We start from the raw sequence: 22,911 nt of genomic DNA, 5'->3' as shown, positions 1-22,911 counted from the left end.
TAATAAATACCTTTAGGATTCTGATCCATTTTTTTAAAATCCCAATTGAATTATCTCAGTTAAATAATGTGATCTCCACCTTCCTTTCAAACTCCCTCTTCCTCCTCCCTCAAGTTTTTTCAATGGTCCGGTCATAAAGGGCTAGGTAGGGTTTATATCTCTTTGCCTTAAACTTGCTATTTATCTTCTTAGAATACCTTTCTCTCTGCCTAGGGAACCACATACTCTTTCTTCTAGACTCAAGTTAGGGGCCAATGCCCCATCAAGCTTAGTTTAGTGGCTCCATTACTGATGCTTTTATAGTAGTATACACATCTCACTATATTGTAATTACTCATTCTTGCGTCTTTGTCCTTCACTAAACTGTATCTTCAGTTCTTGTCCATGTTTGTATCTCCCGTACCTCTCACATTTTTAGTCACTTTGCAACTGTTGAATATATATTTGTTTAGTGAATTAATCAATAAATGTGTGAAGATTGCTGTTTTGGCCTCCATCAATCTTCACTTTTTCAGACTAAAAGGCCCCAGTTCTTTTAAATAGTTTTAATGTGACACTTCACAATTCTGGCAATTCCAATGTGTAACTAATTCTTAACTGTGACATAACTGATAAAATGTCAAAACTGAATGTGCAACTCCAAATATTAACTAAGCCCTAGAAAAGCAGAATTTGTCTTTAGTTTCTTGAAGTAGACATTATACTAATGTTAAATGCAGCTTTAAAATTGTCTTAGCTTTTAAATAGCTATGTCACGCTATGGGTTCATACGAAGTTTGTAGTCAACTAAACCCACAGGAATTTTTCATTGAATTAATATTATCTATGCTCATCCATCCTTAGTTAAACACCATTAAAATGCAAAACTTTACTATATATGTATTTAAATTTATCTTTTTAAATTCATTTTAGACTATAGAGATAATTATAAATTATGATTTAATTACCTAACATAACATCTAGTCTACCAAATCTGCAAATTTGCTAAGCATGTTTTCTCTTTCTTGACTCCAATCAGTTACACTAATTTTGGATACCCCAGAGCCCTGTGACATAGGACTGGAGAGCTTGGCATTTCATTGATATTCCCCCAAACTTTTCCCACAGGATGTATAAATTTTATGAGAGGCTTTGCTAAAAGCTTTGCTGAAATCTATGACATCCTCTTCATCTATCTCCTTAGTAATCTTGAAACCCTTTTTGAGACTTGGCTTAATAGAGAATAGAAATAACAAATCCCAGATCTGAATAATATTTTTGATACATTTTATAACGGTAGAAACTGTAGTCAGAAATAGCTCTGGCACTATGTCCATATAATTTTTTGATTCTGCCCTTTCCATTCTGCTAGCTTCATCGGTAGGATGGCTTTACTTGTGATAGTAAAATGGCTATAGCAGTTTAGGATTCTGAAGCCCACACTATCCAGAAAGATAGCAATTCTCAGTGCCCAGTTCCTAGACAAAGTATTGGACTTTAGGCTCATTGAACCACTCTATACTCTTCTTCTATGCTAGGGGAAGTCATGCCACAGTTGTTCGAGCTAGAGTTATCTGAATCAATCAACATCCACACACATGAGACTGCATTAGTGGATTGGGTCAATCCTGATCAAAATCCATTGTTGCTACACAGTGTAAGTGGAATACAGTGGAAGTTGGGAAGAGGATTAGCAACGTCTCTAGCAGACACTGGCGAGATAAAGGCAAACCCATAAGCAGGATATGAGAGGTCAGTTTTGAGATAGTTGTTGGTTTCTGGCTGGGGTAATTCATCAGGGGATTTATATACATGGTCATGCATTTAATTTACAAAGTTGAAAATATATTCTTATATGGGACTATAGAAAGAACATTTTCCAATAAAAATAAATGATATTGAGTCATCTTCAAATTTTATTGGCCAGTAGCTAACATCTTTGTTTCAGTTTCTTGACACAGTTCTATTTTTAGTTTGTGGGAGAAATGCATCAGGAAAGGGTGGATCTGTGACCATGTTTTCTTTTCTTTTACCATAAAAGCCCTCAGGGGCTGTGTGTTTGTCTGAGCAAGCTGTCAGCCAATTAGAGTTTACTGCTGGGGAAGAAGCTGAGAAAGTTAATCCTGCTCCTTCAAGGCATAGTTAGAAAGGAAATATGAATCTTAAGTAGCGCATGTTATTTCATCAACTGAGAACCAAGAGAGAGACTAGTTAGGAAGAAGAGGAGAGGACAATTTTAATGGGCTCATTTAAAGAAAACCACAGCATACCAGAAGAAGTCATTTCTTTCTCTTGGCTTAGAATTGAGGGAATGAAAAACATTAATGAGTTGATACTGACATTTAAAGCCCCCTTCTTCAGTATCGTTTCACTGATAAGAATTGCTATCATTTAAAGATCATTGCACTAGAAATTAGGAGCTCTGCATCCTCATCCAATGCTAATGACCTTTCACAAGTCCCTTATCTTCTCTAGCTTTCTGAGTCCTCCTGTGTAAAAGAAGGGTAATGATGACTGCTAGGCATTCTTTAAAGCAGTGAGGCCGCGCTCGGTGGCTCAAGCCTGTAATCCCAGCACTTTGGGAGGCCGAGGCAGGTGGATCACAAGGTCAACAAATCGAGACCATCCTGGTCAACATGGTAAAACCCCATCTCTACTAAAAATACAAAAAATGAGCTGGGCATGGTGGCGCGTGCCAGTAATCCCAGCTACTCAGGAGGCTGAGGCAGGAGAATTGCCTGAACCCAGGAGGCGGAGATTGCGGTGAGCCGATATCGCGCCATTGCACTCCAGCCTGGGTAACAAGAGCGAAACTCCATCTCAAAAAAAAAAGCAGTGATGATGTTTCTGTTGAGAAATAAAATCTCCTTGTGGAACATAATAATGCATTTAATCAGCATCTAGTCTATTTGATGTCATTCACTTCTGGGTCTTGGTTTTTAGAGCTAAGAAGCCATCACAAATTAACTTGGTTATGTGTTGTCCAAGTTCTCTATCAGTCATGTTGAACAAAATATAAAAGCTTAAACGTAAGTGGCATTTAAGGGGAGAATTTTATATATGTGTGTATATGTAGATATTTATGAATATATATACTTCTGAAATCTTCTGAGTTGGTTTGTCTAGAATGGAAGCAGAAAATCTGTATTTTTAAAAGAAGTCTCCTTAGATTATTCTGATTTTCATTTTCAGATTTAGAAACCATTGATCTCATCCAACTGTTGTATTTGGAAAATAAGAAAATTGGCCTTAATTGGAAAATATAAGTAAATTCTAGCCAACCAATCACTTATCTGGAAGCATTAATCCATAAATGATGCTAAGATGTTATGTGGGTGCTAAAATATTATTGAAAATCTTAACAGATTTAAGAAATTCTATGAAAACTTCTCTCTGAATTGTGGTAGGGATGTAAAAGAAATATTTCAGCACTAAATTGCCTGGAATGTTTAGGAGCTGGGAAGGGAAATGATTAAGACCACCAAATGGTGTTGGTAAGTACTCTGGTCCTCTAATCTTTCCACTATGGAGACTAGTCTTATTTCAAAGAAGACTGGCAGATCTGCAAACTGGGCAGTCACAACCGTGATTCTCTTTCTCTTCAGTTATCCCTAAACAGAACGCAATTCTTCCTCTAAATAAATGGGAACAGAGATTTCTAGAGGACTGATTTGAAAGGGCTGCCCAGCATGCCCTCTTGTCTCTGCTCAGCCTTGTAAAGTGACTTTCCTAAACCTGTGCAACTAATCTGGGGCAGATTTGAAACTACACTCTGTCTTTATCTTCAAGTCCTGTCTTATTTCAGCACCTCACACCATCCCACATGCATTGATTTTTCAAAAGGCCTTAGCAAAGTTACTCTCAGTTAATGAATGGCTAAGGCCTCACAGTAACAGATTCTGACTCTTCTTTCCATTAGCTTTTACTAAAGCTGTCCATGTGGGTTTGTACTTTTGGGGCAGTAGATGTACTGTTAGAGCCCTATGCACAGGGCTGCTTAGCCTACAGCCATGTCAGCTTCAGGGAGCTGCAGAGGAAAACCAAAGGAAAGTCAAGAAAAGAGGAAAAGAAAAAAGAATTCCATATTCTAGTGAAAAGCATTAACAGGCTACGTCCCAAAATTTCTGTACGTGTGTGTATATTCATTGTGTGCAGTTGTATGTCCATGACTATAGAACAATTGTACTCGTTTACTGCTAGTCACTGAGTTTTTATAAAGAAAGTTGAACGTAACAAAAGTGACATGATTCTCTGAACTCTTAAAATTATATACAGATATATGCTATTTTAAGAAATTTGAGAAATAAAACTTTAGGTTTATAGACTATAAGTAAAAGGATAATTATCTACCTTAAGTAGTTAAAGTTCTCCTCCTGTCGTATTTAAGCTTTTATATTTTGTTCAAAGTGACCTGATAGAGAACCTGGAGGGCATATAACCTAAAGCTAAAATATCCGAAGTTTCTGTGAATAGGAGCTCTACCCACAATTTGGAATAATAAGTGGTCATGAGGTCATAGAAATTAAAAACTTTTTTGAGTGGAAGAACTTAGTCTTCATAGACTTCACATATGGAGAGAAAAGTGATCTTGGAAATTTTTTTTTAAAAACTACATACTTTTGAAGATTTGCAAAGCATATTAACATAATTAAGGCCCCAAAAAAGCCTGCAACAAATAAACTGTTTAATTCCCATTTTTCCCCAAGTTGACAGAACACTTGATTTTAGCAAACACTTAACATACCCGGATACAATTATTGTAGATCCAAATCATATAGAAAACAGATTTGCTTTTATAGCTTTCATGACAATAATATATGTCATTTTAACTTTAAGCTTCTCAAGGGCTGGGTTTATACATTGTATTTCCTGAAAGATCTAATGCAGCATTGGGTCTAAAATAAGTGCTCAGTAAGTAATTTCTAAATAAATCACTAAGCAATCAGTCTCTTCCATATATTTCCTATCAGAAGGAAGAAACGATTGTTTTTGTCCGTTTAGAAGCAAAGCTATTTTTATTGTCTTCAGAAATAGTAATCATAATCATTGCTATTTTCATTTGTAGCCTGAAAATTAACTGATCATCCTTTGTTTAAGGAGGAAACTAAATGTGATGGATATGTCTGCTCATCTTAAGGGAAATAGAAAATTGTAACTGGCCCACAGAGACTAGAACTTGTGTTGAGACAGTAAAGGAAAGAGCTGAATTCCAGCTCTGCTCCCCAGTAGGTGCTCTGTGCCTCAGGAAGCTGATGTAGATAGGCTGTATCTTTAGACTCGTTTATTTCCCTCTGACTTTGGTCAATAGAAGGCAGCAGATATTGAAGATCAAGAGGAAAGTGGGACCAGGGTGTTTGTTACTTGACCTTCTTCCTGTTCAGATAACTATAAATTAGCTGTGGCCTTTTACTGAAAGCTACATGGCCTATTAGATGGCCCACTTGCAGGGTTTAGAAATTATTCTCTCCTCCTCACCCTTTCAGATTGAGTGATAGAAATGGTTGTGAGCCTTAGTATACAGCACAGTTCCCACTTCCTTGTTATTTTTCCTAAATCTTGCCCACAACTTTGTAAATAGCCCCTTTTACAATTACATAGTGGGTGTGTATGCGACCTCTATCTTGCAGGAAGCTTAACTAATAAATTGGCTATGTGGTGACTTTGAATTCTTTTAGCCTCATTTTTTTCACCTATGAAATGGGGTAATAACAATCTATCCTTTCTACATCATAGACCTGTGGGAGGATTGAATGAGTTGATGTTGCTTTTTATTTTCCTTCCCAAATATTTTTATTGTACGAAGTGACCAAGAGATATTGTGTGCAAATGTAAGTCTTACCCTTGCTTCAGATGAGAGATCTTCTTTGGATCAGTTTCCCAGAGTCCTATGGTGCCCCAAAACCAAGTAAAACTCTTAGAGCAGTACATATTGAATACTGCGTGCCCACTGTGTGCATGTGTAGAGAACTTGCAGAGGGAAGGGAGACTGACATGAAAGAGATGGCCAGCCAGGCCACACATTGAATAATAGTAATCTGAACAACCCTAGGACTTTTCCTTTGTAGCTAATACCAAATATCAATCATACTTTTTCAGGTAAACAGTATGGGTGATAAGCTGCTGTTAGGAAATCTGATAGTCACAAGTTGATATTTGCTACACACATCCACGTTCAGTAAAATTAGCCTTCTGGTAGGTACCATAAAATATGATATTCATTTATTTAAGGAAATTCAGCTCAATATTAAAGAAAAGTTATTAGACATTGAGTTTTCCTTCTCAGCTAGTCTATGGTGTTTATCTTTTGCACCAATGCAAATCAGGTGAAAAGAACTTTCACGTCCTTTCTTTAGACTAGAGACATCATTTGTGATTTTATTTCCAAGATACTTCTTTTTTTTTGAGACGGAGTTTCGTTCTTGTTACCCAGGCCGGAGTGCAATGGCGCGATCTCGGCTCACCGCAACCTCCGCCCCCTGGGTTCAGGCAATTCTCTTGCCTCACTCTCCTGGGTAGCTGGGATTACAGGCACGCGCCACCATGCCCAGCTAATTTTTTTTGTATTTTTAGTAGAGACGGGGTTTCACCATGTTGACCAGGATGGTCTCAATCTCTTGACCTCTTCAAGACACTTCTTTCCGATATGTAGTTTTCTCACATTGTAATAGTAAATAGAACAGTGGAAAAAAAGGTTGATTGCATGCATCTGCTTCTCCTCTCCATGGACTATTTTATTTGTGTCCTTCTCTAATTTTTGTGTATAGCCAAAAGGATGCTAACTACACAGTGAGAAGCGTCCTTGGTTAAAGATAGGTCGGTGACTGTAGTTTATAATATTATAGAACCATTAAGTGAGGGCCCCATCAAATATTTACTTGCTAACTGCTTTCAACAAAATCACAAATTAAGCAGATTGATCAGCACATGAAAGATAGATGAACAGCAATACATGAGGTCTATCTATATGTAGTGAGATTGAACTGTTGAGTGTCGTAAACAAAACAAACCCCATACACCACACACACACACACATGCATACACACACATTCACATCAAAAAGCCAATTTGAAATATGGTAACTCTGTATTACTATTTTAGCTAAGATAATAAGAATTTACTCAGTTTTTACTATTATTCTTCCATGTTTATTCCATCATTTGTTTTTATGTTTTATTAAGTGAAGTGGGGAAAGCCATGAATAAAACATTATTATTTATGGCAAATCTATTGTTGTGTGTCTCAATAAACTGGATCAAAATTTCTTAGGCAGGGCCCCAAATTCGCTGAAACTAGGTGATTTATTGAGATCTTCAAACACAGACTAGAAATAGTATATAAAAAGGCTGTGGTCAATAGCCATATTAATCATAAAAGTTTGACTTGCTGCAAGTATTAAATAAATTTAACTTTTATAGGGTGTCTCACACAGTAATATCCTTCAGGGATAAAAAACACATTCCCTGTTGCCTTAGCATCAGCCTGAGCCAAGAAATGTGGCATAGACCAGTATAAACACAAACTACAATTAAAAGTGAGCAACTTAACACATATGTAAGTAAAAGCCATTCGGGATACACGCTAAGGAGACCAGATTTCTTTGTTTTAAGGATCTCATCTGCAGAACTGTAAGTACCGAATTCCTTCTCACAGAAGATTGAGAGTTGCTTTGGTTACTTTAAGGAAGCAGAGGTTTTTCTGAGCAAATTGCAGACTAGTTTTCTTAATGACCTTTCATCTTTTCTTCATGAATATAGGAAAATGTAAAGTCTAATATTGTCAACCATGCATGCATAGATTGTAAACTCCTACACATACTCCTCTATTCTCCAGCTGAGAAGTGGAATTCCCTTTTTAGGTTTTTTTTCTGAAACTTTTAGGTTATCGCTCATCAGTGATAAAGCAGAAAGGTGATAGAAATGATACCGAATGTACCTTTGGACTTTTTAGAACTGTCTCTTGACAGTCAAAATAACTAAACCCGAAGTAATTGCTAAAATCAGCCATAGAAACTGATATATCAAATATAATATCCTTACTTATGCAGAGCCCAGTCCTAACTACTTGCTATATGTGAGGTATGATTTGGACAAAAGGAGAGGACACAGAGCTTCACTGCATTTGTCCAATGGACAAAACTTTCTGATTTTGGAACCAAGAGTTTCTTAACTCTTAAGATAGGGATAATAGTATATACCTTGTCTATTTCACAAGCTAAAACTCTAGTGAAACGCAAAAGAGATAATTTTATGGCAAAAGTGCTTTGCGTACTGCAGAGTGCTTTTAAAAAATGTCTCTCTCTTTCCTCCTCAAAAGTTGAAAGTGACAGTTGGGGTACAGGCAGTGATCAGAATTCAGTAGAAGGTGGGGGCATTAAGTGGAAGCATATGGGAAGGATGCCCATGTTGTCACTTGCTCTAAACTTATATGGTTGTACCTTGATATGATTTGGCTCTGTGTCCCCACACAAATCTCATACTGAATTGTAATCAATGTTGCTGGAGGGTGCAGGTGAGAGGTGACTGGAACATGGAGGCAGATGTCCCCTTTGTCATTCTCATGACAGTGAGTGGGTTCTCACAAGATCTTGATGGTTTAAAAGTATGCAGCACTTCCCCCTTCATTCTCTCTTTCTCTTGCCACACCATGTCAAGAAGATGCTTGCTTCTCCATTGCCCTTCTATCATAATTGTAAGTTTCTTGAGGCCTCCCAAACCATGCTTCCTGTACAGCCTGTGAAACTGTGCATCAATTAAACTTCTTTTCTTCACAAATTAGGCAGTCTCATGCAGTTTTTTCTAGCAATGTGAGAATGAGCTAATACAAACAATTTGGTACCAGAGAAGTGGAGTATTGTTATAAAGATGCCAGAAAATGTGGAAGCAGCTTTGGATCTGGGTAATGGGAAGAGGTTGGAACAGGTTGGAGGACTCAGAAAGAGACAGGAAGATGAGGGAAAGTTAGAAACTTCCTAGAGAAACCTAGTGAATGTTTGTGACCAAAATGCTGATAGTGATATGGACTGTGAAGTCACCACTGACGTAGTCTCAGATGGAGATGATGAACTTATTGGGAACTAGAGTAAAGGTAGGTCACTCTTGCTATGCTTTAGCAAAGAGACTGGAGGCATTATGCCCCGCTCTAGAGATCGGTGGAACTTTTAGATGAAGAGATGATTTAGAGTATCTGGCAGAAGAAATCTCTAAGCAGCAAAGCAATTCAATATGTGGCCTGGCTGCTTCTAAAACACCTATGCTTATTTGCATAAACAAATAAATAACCTGAATCTAGAACTTGAAAAGGGAAGTAGAGCATAAACGTTTGGAAAATTTGCAGGCTTACCATTTGATAGAAAAGAAAAACCCATTTTCTGGGCAGAAATTTAAGCTGGCTTCAGACATTTGCATAAGAAAAGAGGAGCTGAATGATAATAGCCAAGTCTATGGGGAAAATGCCTCAGAGGTATTTCAGAGACCTGTATGGCAGCCCTTTTTATGACAGAGGAGGCCTAGAAAGACCAAATGGTTTTGTGGGCCAGGCCCAGGGCCCTGCTGCTCTATGCAGCCTCAAGATGTGGAGCCCTGCTTACCAGCTGCTCCAGCTCCAGCATGGCTAAAAGAGGACAAAGTACAGCTCAGGCCATTACTTCAGAGGGTGCAAACCCCAAGCTCTGGTAGCGTATGTGTGGTGTTCAGCTTGTGGATGCATAGAAGGCAAGAGTTGAGGCTTGGAAGCCGCTGCCTAGATTTCAGTGGATGTATGAAAATACCTGGATATCCAGGCAGAAGTCTGCTGCAGGGGTGGAACACTCATGGAGAATTTCCACTAGGGTAGTACAGAGGGGAATGGTGGGGTTGAAGCAGCAACTCAGAGTCCCTACTAGGGCACTGCCTAGTGGAGCTGTGAGAAGAGAGTCACTATCTTCCAGCCTCCAGAATGGTAGATCCACTGACAGCTTGCAGTGTGCACCTGGAAAAGCCATAGGCACTCAACACCAGCTTGTGAAAGCAGCTGTGGGGAGCTATACCCTGCAAAGCCACAGGGGTAGAGCTGCTCAAGGCCTTTAGAGTGTGTCCTGGATGTGAGACATGGAGTCAGTGGAGATTATTTGGAAGCTTTGAGATTTAATGGCTGCCCTGCTGAGTTTCAGACTTGCATGGGGCCTGTGGCCCATTTGTCTTGGCCAATTTCTCCCTTTTGGAATGGGAGCATTTACCCAATGTCTGTACTCCCATTGTATATTGGAAATAACTAATTTTTTTTTTTGTTTTTACAGGCTCATAAGCAGAAGGGACTTGTCTCAGATGAGACTTTGCACTTTGAGTTTTGAGTTAATGCTGGAATAAGATAACACTGTGGAGGACTGTTGGGAAGGCATGTTTGTGTTTTGAAATGAGAGAAGGAAATAAGATTTGAGAGTGTCCAGGAGTGGAATGATATGGTTTGGCTCCGTGTCCCCACCCAAATCTCATTTTGAATTGTAATTCCCAATGGTGGGGGAGGGATTTAATGGGAGATGATTGGATCATGAGGCAGATTTCCCCCTTGCCTTTCTCAGGAGAGTGAGTGAGTTCTCATGAGATCTGATGGTTTAAAAGTGTGTGGCACTTCTCCTTTGCTCTTTGTCTCCCCTTCTGCCATGTGAATAAGGGTCTTGCTTCCCCTTTGCCTTTCTGCCATGACTGTAAGTTTCCTCAGGCCTCCCCAATCATGCTTATTGTATATTCTGAAGAACTTAAGTCAATTAAACCTCTTTTCTTCACAAATTACCCAGTCTCGGGTAGTTCTTTATAGCAAGTGTAAAAACAAACTAATATATACCTCTTTAACAAGAATATAAAACAAATGAATTGTTCTGATTCCAGGACTGTATGGCCACAGTTATTCATGAGAGGGTTCTGAGTGCACTGAAATGTCACCCAAGGATGTGACGTGTTCTCTCTCACTGTTTTGTAAGGCTACAGCATAAGGAGGTAGTCCTGGCCATTTTACCTCTTTATCTCTTACATCTTAAATATTGATTCTGTATTTTTCTTCTGGCATCTGAAGATTCTATAAAGCCAGCCAGAATATGAAAACTTTCTAAGATTTAGGCTAGGATTTAATAGAGTCTCCTCAGGTCTTGAAAGTAAAACTTTGCATTCAGATTTGGATACAAGACTAGATGACAACAAAGTGGTTGCATGGCTCCTGTGACATTGACATTTTCAAGAATTCTTCTCTTGAGAGTACTGTGAGAAGATGGAGTTATGGTCTATGGAATTTTGAAAGCCCTGCCTGGAGCATAGAACACTAAAGGTCCCTTACCGTTGGCCATTCTCTCAGTAAGTATTTTGTTCTAGATACAGGAGATACAGAGGTCAACAAGGCAGATGAGGGCCTTGCTTTTGGGAAACCGGTATTCTATGGACTGGGGTGTCATAATATGTTCTATATGGCTGGGAGTAGGTAAGAAGAGGGAGAAAGAAAAAGAGATGGGCTATATTACTACTTTATATCAGTTGGGTAGAGAAGCTCTCTCTAAGAAGACCATGTTCAACTCAAGGTGAGGATATAAAAAATGAGACTGTCCCAGGAGGCCAGTAGGTGAAGCCAGCAAAGATGCTTAGAAGGAGCAATCAGTGAGGTGAAGGAAAACCAGATTAGGCTATTGTTCAGGCCCTTTCTACTAAGGATTTATAAATAAGGATTTATACTTGCTATTAAACTCTACCAACATTTTGACTATCAAGGGGAAAGAGTTGTGGAAGTTTTATAAAGTGTCTTAACAAAACTATCTGTGAAAGAATCATATTTCATAGCTTTTGTTCCTTTACTAGTGAAATGATATTGTCTGATCTTCCTAAGAGATTATGATACAAGAATCATTGCAGGGTTTCATGCAGAATTGGATAATTTTGAAATGGACTTGAATTCTTTACCCACATTCCTCAGCATGAACTACATCTCACCAGGGACAGATAGTATGATTTGAAATGCAGCAAATTCAAGCTTTTAAAGATCAAGTAATTACTTTAAAAATTCTTATGGTGATATCTCAATCCATATCAATTCTAATAAAGGTAGCTTAGCTATTTTAATAGTCAACCCACTCTGATTTTTGATGCAGCCAAATGTCTGCAGGTCATGATGTGGTTCTACAAAAGATAACAGGTGGAAAGAAGCAAATTTACACAGGAAATTTTGAAACAGTGAGGGATGAAGCTAAGAAGCATTGATTTAAGATTTTTGAATAGTTAGGAGGTCAAATAGAAACCAGATGGCTAAAAGAATTGTAAAATATTTGCTTTACCATTTGATACTAGTGAGGGGAATAATGTGTGAGTATAGCCGGCATCTCATCCATTCTTCTCCTGGGGATGTATCCCAGAGGATTTCTTACATCGATCCCTAAGGGAACATGTGTGAGATTGTTCATCATGCCTATTTTTACAGAGGAAGAAAGTTTGACACATCCTTGAAATCTATCAGTACGAGAACGGTTAAAGGGATAAGTAAAATGCAGTAGATGAATTCTGTAGATACATAAATGTACATATAACAAAATGCACAGAATTTACAAATATAGGATAGAATGAAAAAAAGCAGAATAAAGTTTACAGGACAATACTATATGTGTGTGTGTGGGTGTGTACACACACCCACACACACACACATATATATATATATATATATATATCGCAAAAGATGACAGGTGGAAAGAAGCAAATTTATATATATAATCTTGGTTCACTGCAACTTCTGCCTCTCAAGTTCAAGCAATTCTCCTGCTTCAGTCTCAGCCTCCTGAGTAGCTGGAATTACAGGCATATGCCACCATGCCCAGCTAATTTTTGTATTTTTAAGTAGAGACAGGGTTTCACCATGTTAGTCAGGCTGGTCTTGAACTCCTGATGACTTCAAGTGATCCATCGCCTTGGCCTCTCAAAGTGCTGGGATTACAGGCGTGAGCCACCACGCCAAGCCCATTTATGTTTTTTTTTAATGCCCAAATGACAGTATTTCATAAAGATACATTCAAGTTGAAATACCCATATCAGACACATTAGTGTGGGTAACTGTGAGAAGGGAGTTGGATAAAAGTGGAAACAGGTGATAGGGGAAAAATAGAATAACTAATAGATCACAGGGAAAAAAATGATACGTTTACAATGTGCTATGAAATGAAGAGTATAATTAGCTCATTTCTCTGCTTATAAGGACTGAAAAGGATTTTTTAAAAAAACACAACAAAACATTTCTTGGATTCATTCTCCAAAAACATTCAGAAGCAATGAAACACAACTGCTATTGAGTGAAATAATCGAAAATAACATCATCTCAGGGTAATGCAGCAAGATGTGGGCTAGAGTGTGTTCCCTAATATTCCATGCACGTGAGGTCCAAACACCAGCTGAACTTTTTGACAGGGGCTGGGCGTCTGGGAAAAGAAGCAAGGTCACAGCACTGAAGGAGTAGGCGAATGTTACCACATTTGTTTAGTGACCTTCAATTTAGAAAGAGGAACTCATCTCCACACATTAGTAGTCTGGAGTTGTGAATATTGTAGAAAGAAAAAAAAAGGAGGATATCAAAATCGCGCCATGTGTAAGAGAAAGCGAAGAAAAAAATGTGTTCTTTCCACTCCCCTCCCTTCCCTGTTAGCTCTTGCAATGTCTACAGATGTTTTCCTTCTGACTCTCATCTTTGCTTCCCTCTATGACCCTTCCCCTCTTACTGATTTTGTTTTTAACTTTCCTTGACTCTCAGTCTTGGCCTCCTGACTTCCTTGTAACTAACACCATATCCCTGTTGGCATGGCATCCACTTGAAGATTATTGCTTTGCACTGGCATCTGAGAACTTCCTCCTCTCCTGACCCTGACAGCCACCACTCAGTGCTGTATATTTGGAAAAGGGAGGAAGGGCAGAGGCTCCCACACAGAAACATCTGTGTTGGTACCCATTTTCTCAGATCTATTTGGAGTATTTTTTTAATACTATACTGGCTATTAAGGTAGGTCTAATGTTGCTTTTTAATGAAAACCACCTTTAGATTTAGGGAAAATCACGTTCATATTTATATAAAGGCTTTTTTATGTGAGATCTGAATGTTTATGCCCAAGTTCCCAAGAAGTCATAGGCCAAGAAGAGAACAAAAATGTGTATGCACTGAAAATGTGGGCAGTAAGCTAATAGGGATCCTTTACAATTTAGCACCGAACTGCCCTCCTTATATAACCAAAGGAGGAATTTTCTTTGGATTGAGTATCTGTTTCCTGTTCCGATAATTAGCACCTGCTCCAAATTTGGATGAGAATGCCACGTGCAGGGCCAGCATCTGGTGTCCCAAGCCAAAGTGAGCTTAGAAGACTCCATATGTGATCAGAAATGAGGAAAGTTTCTGGCTGAGGTTTTCATTAGGCAAATGAAAGCTTTAGGGTTTCATTTCACTTCAAAGACAAGATCCTCTGAGCAGTACATCCTGTTGCGCTGGTAGTGATATTATATTTGTAGCTATGAGGTACTGGAGCCAAAGAGTGGAATACAAGGCTTCCATTTCCTAGCCACAAAACATGGGCAGTGCCAGTGGTTTTTGTGAAATTTAGAAGCTGATTAAAATATTTCTAAAGTTCTTAGAAAGTTTCTCAACAATATATTTGCCGCTCTGTGATGGAGTAAATCTTGCAAATATTTCAATAACCAGAGGCTGACTTAGCTGTGTTGTATAAGCAGGACCAAGGGTCAATCCAATTGTTAAGAACAGCTACTCTAACATAAATCTTTGACTTTTCATTTTACCTAGCCTTTCAACTAACTGGTGTCATCTGCATTCATTAAAACAGATTGATGTAACTGAGGAATGTCATATTTATTAAGTGTTTACTCTGTGCCAGACATGTTGTTAGATCAATTCACATGCCTGTGATTTGCCCTTTGCCTATTTTGCTCTGATCCTTTCTCTGCCTTTATTCTGCTGTGTTGTTTCATGTGGGGCTACATTTCCAAGACATTTTCCTCTGGCTTTCCTGTAGGTTTTGCCAATGTGAGTCATTGTGAGAAGGCAAGTCTCCTTTCCTTGGCCTTCCTGAGTCTCCTCTGTGGCTCCTAGTTTCATGAGCCATCCTCTCTCTGTCAGAGACCCAGCTACTGATGAGCAGACCTTGCCTAGTTCCACCTTTTCTTCATGTTACCCTTGAGTGTAAGCTTCAGTAAAGCCACTTACTCCTTTTGCTTTTCCAGAAATATGGATGGTGATGCCTAGCACCTACATCTAATCTCTAGGTTGCCTCATTATCCCGTTGAACTTCTCAATTATCTTATCACCTGTGTAACCAATTTCCTATTTTATTTGTGTTTGAAATATTAATAATGGTTTCTGTTTTCCTGACTGGATATTGTCTGAGGTAATGAACATATATGCTATCTTGATTAACCCAAGATACTAAATTGCTAGGCAGGCATCATTATCCCATGGGATAGTAACACAGGATGCAAAGGCTCTACAAAGTTAAAAATATGTGTGTGTGCGCATGTGTTTTTATAGTTACAATGATACAAATAGTGGATGTTAGATGTGAACTATGTATACCACACAACTACATTCTTTTAATGATACCACATTGCCATTCATTCTTCCCTCTAATCTTGTATTATAGTTTTATTATAGTATATTATTAAATCTACATGTCTTCCCTTGCAGACAACCCTGCCTAATGGAAGAAACCCCTAGTGAAAAGGGATAAGGAAACTATGTATAATCTATGTGCGTCTAACTACTTTCCTCTGCCCCCAAAGAATAGACGTCCTCAGTCCTACTTGAAATCAGCCCGGCAGGGTTCCTTTAGGTTCTTGTTATCACCCCTCCCTCCTATAGCTTCAACCTTTTTATTTCCACTGGCCCCTTCTTAACATGTACATACAAAACTCCTATCATCATCAACTCCTCCCTTGATCCTGCATCACACACCCTCTGATTGTTCATGTCTCCAGTCTTCTCTACCTCTCAGCTCCCATTCGCTTCCTAGTCTAGTGTGATTTGACTTCTTGTGCCTTCATCACTCAACTTCTTTCAATGTGGATACTACCGATCTCCTGAATGCCAGTTCCCTAATTCCCTGGTCTAGAAGGACAGCTCTGCTGCATTTAACACTGTGGTTGTCTCACCCCCCCAACGACTTTCATCACCACCCTCCTTAACCAGTTCTCCTCTTACAAATCAGAGTGTTCCTGTCTCCTCATATGTTCATTTCTCTTCCTGCTCCTTAAATGTTGGTATTCAACAGGATTATGCCCTTGGCTTACTACTATTAGTATTGGACATACTCTCACTAGAAAATTTCACTCATTCCTCAATCTTTCAAACACCACTTACATGTTAAAATTCCCCAATGTATATTTATAACATGCACAGTCTCTCCAGATGTTGAGTCATTACCATAAAGCCTGTTAACCATTTCTCACACATTTACAGAACTGAACTGATTATTGTCACCTTCTAAATTGTCTTTCTCACATGTACTCTATACTTCAGCATCTTCCAAGCATCTTAATACTTAAACCTAAAACCATATTTTGTTCCTTTACCCCAGCCACCAAATACATGCAATTTTGCCTCTTACGCATCCCTTACCTCTGCTCAGTGTCTACTGTGTCTAACCTAGTTCCATTCTAGTCTTGCCCTTCTCCATTCATCCCACACACCACAGTGATTTCACTAATATGCACGGTTGTTGTTTAACTCTCAGGCTTCACTTGTACCATCTCTTCCTCTATGTGTCCCAGCTTTCTTGGTTGCAGGTGGCATGCTTCCTCTCACCAAAGGGCCATTGCACACACTATTTCCTCTTTCTGGACAGCTAGTCACTATCCCATTACCTCGTTAACTCTTTACCATCTTGAGATTATACCTCCACTCCTATTTCTTCAAGGTACTCTTCCTCATGCTATTACCCCATTTCTTTAAGTCTAGATTAGTATTTGTTCAGGTTGTAATTGTACATATGACTATTTCATTAGCAAATATCTCCTCTATCTATCTCACCATGTTGCCCAAGCTAGTCTTGAACTCCTAGACTCAAGTAATCTACCTCCCTTAACCTCTCAAAGTTCTGGGATTATAGGAATGAGCCACCATGCCTGGTCTTATACACATATTTTTTAATATTTGTGTACACATATATATGAGACAGTTTCTTGACTGTTTTAATAATGAGATGACTCATCAGATTTTTCTGTTGTTACATAAAAAATATTTTTTAAAATCAATCTTGGAAATGAATCACATTCCAAAAGAGATCTGGGAGAGAAGAAAGCTGTATTGTTGGAACAGAAGTCAACATAGGAGAAAAGATTTTTAGCCCTCCCTCTCCTCCTGGGAGACATAGATGAAGGAAGAGCAGCCTGTGATTCAGAGGGAAGGACACTGAGTCAGATCCTTTAGGTGATTAAAAGACACAAAGTACAGAAAAAAAAAGAGCAGGGGTAAGGAATGGGTTGAGAATCAAGATGGATTATAAAAGACTGCATAGAAAAGAATCTGCCAGCTAAGATGTGGGACTTTTCCCCCCTCTTCTCTTAAGAAAGAGCCATAGAAAAAATAGAATAGAAATACTTTTATCTAAAAAGAAAGAAATGAGTACATGTAATTTCTGGGTCATCAGAATAACTCAGCTGCCAATCTCAGCTCCACCCTAGAGGAAAATTGGGCTAATGACCTTGAATGTCTCTTTTTATCTGTCAAAGATTGAAACACCCTCAGCTGGGACTGGAAGAGACAGGGTCCCCTCCTCAAGAGCAAGTTCAACTTGGAAGTAGTCTGGGGAGCTTGAAGAGTTTGATTTCCCCTTCAGTAGTTCTGTGCCATAGAGACTGCAAGATGTTATCACTTGAGTTCTGAAGGTGCAAGAGAAAGTCAGCCAACTTCCCAGGCCTGGTTTTCCTCACCTGTAATACAAATTAGGGAGCCTCTCACTTACACCATAGTTCTCAAAGTCTCTTCCAACTGTTTTAGCATATCGGAAACATCTTTTATAAATCCCAAAGGCCTAAGTTTAAAATAGTAAGTCTGACCCCGAATTCTTTTCTGTTGGTGTCAGACTCCACTTTTATGAACAACTCCAAAAAAAACGCCTTGGTAGGCCAAACACCACGTGTCCAAGAGGTTAAATGGGAAACAGGGTGTGAATTACTTAGAAAGCCATTTTATAAACAAACATCAGCTAGGATTGAATTCTACTGATTTGAAGGTGACTTAAGTCCAATTTCCTGTTCCTTCCCACTCTTTCTTTTCAGGGCCAACAGCATTAAGTGCTACAAAGAGAGCCCCTGCTGAGAGGGCCCCTCGGCTCCTCCCCAAGATCCCGACAGGAAGGGGCTGCCTTTTGTCACAATTTGACTGACTGGTGAGTGACACTGAAATGCTCCATCTTGCTCAGACTGAAGGACAGTGGCACTAATCCTAAAGGACAATAAAGAGTTTTTAAAAGAAAATGGCTTGGAGTGAAACTGACTGAAATCTCATCCCATAAGGGAACTTAAAGAGTCTTCTGAATGACAGCAAGTAAAAGGCCTATCAATCAATCCAAGGCGCTCCCTACACCTGCCTACTATTTCTATCAATGAGACTTTATCAAACCTATTATGATGCAAAGTGGTGACTCAGAAACCAAGCATCTCAATAATTCTCTTTCTCATCTTTTTTCTCAGTTCCAGGTCAATTGAGGGTGAATCCTCAAACCAGCAGGCTTTAAGGAGCACCTTAGGGTTCAGAGCAGACCTTTTTCTTTTTCTGCCGGTGTGTAGCAGATCTCCTTCTGCAGCCTTGGCTGTGATCTCTGCTCCTCTCCCTCTCTGCCTTGGCTATCTGCCTGCTCTCCTGCTGTCCTCATCTGTAGGAGCTGCACAGCTCAGCAAGAAACTGTTCTTACTGTTCCCATCACAGCACTGGAAGAAAAAGAATACTGAGATAGTTGCCTAAAAAGCAGAAGAAGCTCCTGTCACAGGGCCAAATGCTCTCGTTTAAGGAATTCTGATTTTACAAAAGGAAATCCCCCAACCCCTCAACTAAAAGTTAAAGATGAAAAGGCATTATGTCTTAAAACAGACAGTTTTGTGGTTATTTCACTGCAGTCAAAAACAGGTAAGCATCACTATAGCAATGCCCTCTTGATAGCTGATTGGTTTTACAGACGCCAGTTTGGTATTAGTTCACTGTTTAAAGATTCAGAGTGATTCTTTTGTTGCGTATTATATACGAATGTCTTCCCACTAAGATGAAAATGTTTTACCATGCCATACTCTGTGTGATTGCTATTACTTTTTCTGGAATTACTGTTTTATTTGATAATTATGTAACAGGATAAGATACGTGAAGACAGTAGTCCTGATGTGTAAATAGGCAGATCCTTCTGGTAATTATATGTTTATTAGAGACCTGCTGTTTTATTGATATTTATTCTTTGCAGTAGGGTCAATATTTCTTGCTCTATGTTCAGAAATTAGAGCACCAAAATTCCACTCAGCTGTGACACCGTTTTGATGTGAATCATATTTACTGTTAATTGAATTATGAAGTTTGAACATATTTGGGGTATACATGCTCTACATTACATAGCATGAAACTTAAGAATTAAGGAGTCAATTAAATGCCTGGTCATTTTCTACTTTATCAATTATATCTTAACTATTGTTATGTATTAACATAATGCTATTTGAATCGGTATTAATGGAGAGATGAGAGTTTGGATAAGCACAGCTTTTCAAGTTTATAAAAAGCAACTGCTGAGTGCTTCTTGAACTTACACTTTAAATGTCTTCTGTAAATATATGAGAGTGAGAGTTCAGATTTTAACGAAACGAATTTATTTTACTTCTCTGGAAAATAAAGAAGGGTAGAAGCTGCCGAGTTTATTGTAAGTGCTCAATAAGTATGTATGTGTTGATTGATTAAGTATTAACTGAAGAAAGCAAGGAAAAAATGGTAAATTTTATTATGTCATCTATGACTCAAATAATCCTTATATTGAATATTATGGTCACATATTATACAATTTAAAATCCAGATAAAGTAATTTTTATTGGTCTTTGGTATTTTTCTTTTTAAAACTGATTTTTTTTCTTTCTCTTTTTTTTTAGTTAAAAAATAAAGGATAATTTACCTTTGGGGAGCAGAAAGACTTATACTTTTTTATGATAATAAGATGGTCAAAAGAGCCATAAATACCTAGAACATCTAAATTGTGTCCTGAAGATGATTTGGAAATACAGAAGATTTTTTTTAAGCCACAAGCTCCCAAACCTTTCCTTTCTACAAAACTGGGATCTGAAGCAAAGACAACTAAAAAATACCAGTCCTTTCCTACAAGTTCATTGAATAAAAAATCTTAATTGAATTGCAGTCTCATAATCATAACCTAAGAATGATTATATTATTCCCTTCCAAAACCTAACGATTTTTAAGCACAGATACGTGAAATACAACTATTGTTATTTAGCACCATTTTTATACTCTCAAGATGTTTGGTGAAGATAAAGTCAGCATAATGCCGCAGAGCCAAGAGAACTGCATTTTAGTTTCAATTCTGCCCCCAACTAATTATGTATCTTTAGCAAATTACTTAATCCTCATTTATCTGTGAAACGAAGTCATATTAGATTATCTCCATTGACTCTTTTGTTCAATATATCAGAGGAGGTGTATTGCCTCTATTGATAATAATCAAAATATTTTTCATATATTGAGAGCTTCCATGTATCAGTCAGTATGTTAAGTGTTTTACCTGTTATTTTCTTATTTAATCCGTGCTTACTAGTGTCATTTTCCAGGTGAGGAAGCTGAGGCTTAGAGATGTTAACTGATCTGCTCAACTTCTTACAGCAGATAAATGGTAGACATGGCATTTCAGCCCATGTATTCTGACTCCCTGATCCACCAAAACCTGTCTGAGACTGAGGACATTTTAATGTAGTGAAACCATTTTAACATCAGAGGTCTTGGCTTTCAAACTCCTTGAGATTCAGACTCAGATAGAGATTAAGAAGCAGGAGGTTTAGTAGAGGCTGCCTTGTAGAAGGGAAAGGAAGGAAGCAGGTTTAGACAGAGAGAGACAGTGAGTTCTGATGCAGCTTCAACACATGGCTCAGCTGGTCTTACTGGAGTTCTGAAGATGTAAAGACCATTCAGGTTATCCTGAGTTCAAGTGAGAGGGTGAGCCTGTGTGTTTCCCCATTGATCAATCACTGGATACAAAGAACAGTACTAAGGGGATGTGACCTTGAGCAAGGCAGATCTCTGTATCCAAGGTAATCCCTGTACCAGGCTGCTACCCGAGAACTTTCAGTTGGCAGCCCTCCCAATAGCTGAAGGAATAAGTCCTTATTTCCTAAAGGAGGACCAGGTGGCTCATCACAGCATCCAAGATGGAGAGAAATGCAAATATAAGAAATCTAGACTATAAATGAATACAAATAATGTCAGAAGGCAAAGCAGTATAGTCAAAGATACTTAAATTGCAGCTCATGATCAGATTGCCCCAACAAGGGAAAGAATGTTGAGGCTTCAATTTCTAGTACTGTAGAAAAGTAAACTAGCTGACTGGGATCTCTTTTTTTTATTTGAACATATCTATATCAAGCACTTAGCATAAACATGCAATTTAAGATTAGAAGCTTGATGAGGAGGCGATTAATGCTCTCTTACTGCTATTGTTCAAGGTGGTATCTCCATGTTTATTGAGGGGCTGGGCTGGGATATACTACCCTTAAGATAGGTAACCATTCCTATAGTTACATTCAAGAAAACAAAGTACTACATATGCATTCTTTTGTCAATTTATTTATTTATTCAGTGCAATTTAATGGAAATATCATGAGTCTTGAGGTCAGATATACCAGTTCTGCCATCAATGTATATTTACATATAAAGTGTGTATTTATGTGTGTGTGTGTACACTTAACAACTATGAACTACAGCTAACAAATTTGTAAAATATGGGTTAAAGTTAGTTGATTAGATAATAATAGTAATTGTATCAAAAAACTCACTGCAAAAATATTAACCTCCTTGTCAAATGTCTAGTATGTATTAGGTACACAGTAAATGTTATTTCTACTTAACTTTTGTCTTCATATATGCCAGGCTCAGAGTACAAAGATAACATACAGTTCCTCCTTCCTAGAAGATCATCATTTTACAAAAGGAAAAAAGAATTTTAATTAATTGTAATTCACTATAGCAAATGTCACAATGGAGGTACAAAGGAAACGCTAGGGGAATACAGAGAAGGACAGAACTATTTTCACCAACGAGTACTGGAAAAGGCTTCATAGATATACTGCCTTTGGTTGATAACTACAGAGGAATAGAAGATTCCATCAAAGAGGGGAAAGGGGCTTTCTATGAAGAAGTGATGATATCATTTATTACCATTTTGTTTCCTTCCCTTAATTTCGGTTCCTTTTCAAATAGTAAGTCATTGACTCATTTTCAGTTTTACTACTACTCCTCTTGCTCAGTTTATTGGCATCATTCATCAAAGCTAACCACTCTCCAAGTAATACTTTTGACTTGGCATCCAGAACATTATTTTCTCTGCCTCTTTACAGAATATTCCCTTAGTTTCATTTGTTGCTTCATCTTTGTGATCTTCAATAAAAATTAGAGGCCAGGTGCTGTGGCTCATGCCTATAGTCCCAGCAGTTTGGCAGGCCAGAGGGGGAGGATCGCTTGATCTCAGGAATTTGAGAACAGTTTGGGTGACATGGTGAAATCTCATTTCTACAGAAAGTACAGGAATTAGCCAGGTGTAGCAGTGTGTGCCTGTAGTCCCAGCCACTTAGGAGGCTAAGGTGGGAGGATCTCTTAAGTCTAGGACGTTGAGACTACAGTGGGCCATGGTCACACCACTATACTCCAGCCTGGGTGACAGAGTGAGAGCCTGTCTCAAAAAAAAAAATC

At 38.4% G+C, this 22,911-nt stretch overlaps 1 long non-coding RNA gene across 3 annotated transcripts in view; it reads left to right on the top strand.

The window, feature by feature from the left end:
* LOC108592755 (uncharacterized) overlaps window positions 1-20,347 on the top strand; it is a 378,034-nt gene extending 357,687 nt beyond the window's left edge. For 2 of the 3 annotated variants that reach the window (XR_013520538.1, XR_013520536.1), the window contains 2 exons: window positions 18,249-19,095; window positions 20,091-20,347. This is a non-coding gene — a long non-coding RNA (uncharacterized LOC108592755). The remainder of the gene's footprint in view (window positions 1-18,248; window positions 19,096-20,090) is intronic. The other variant, XR_013520537.1, reaches the window with a different exon arrangement.
* The last annotated feature ends 2,564 nt before the right edge of the window (window positions 20,348-22,911 follow it).

Source organism: Callithrix jacchus, chromosome 7 (assembly GCF_049354715.1).
Source record: "Callithrix jacchus isolate 240 chromosome 7, calJac240_pri, whole genome shotgun sequence".
Lineage (NCBI taxonomy): Eukaryota > Metazoa > Chordata > Mammalia > Primates > Cebidae > Callithrix > Callithrix jacchus.
This window is presented reverse-complemented; position numbering and strand designations above follow the sequence as displayed.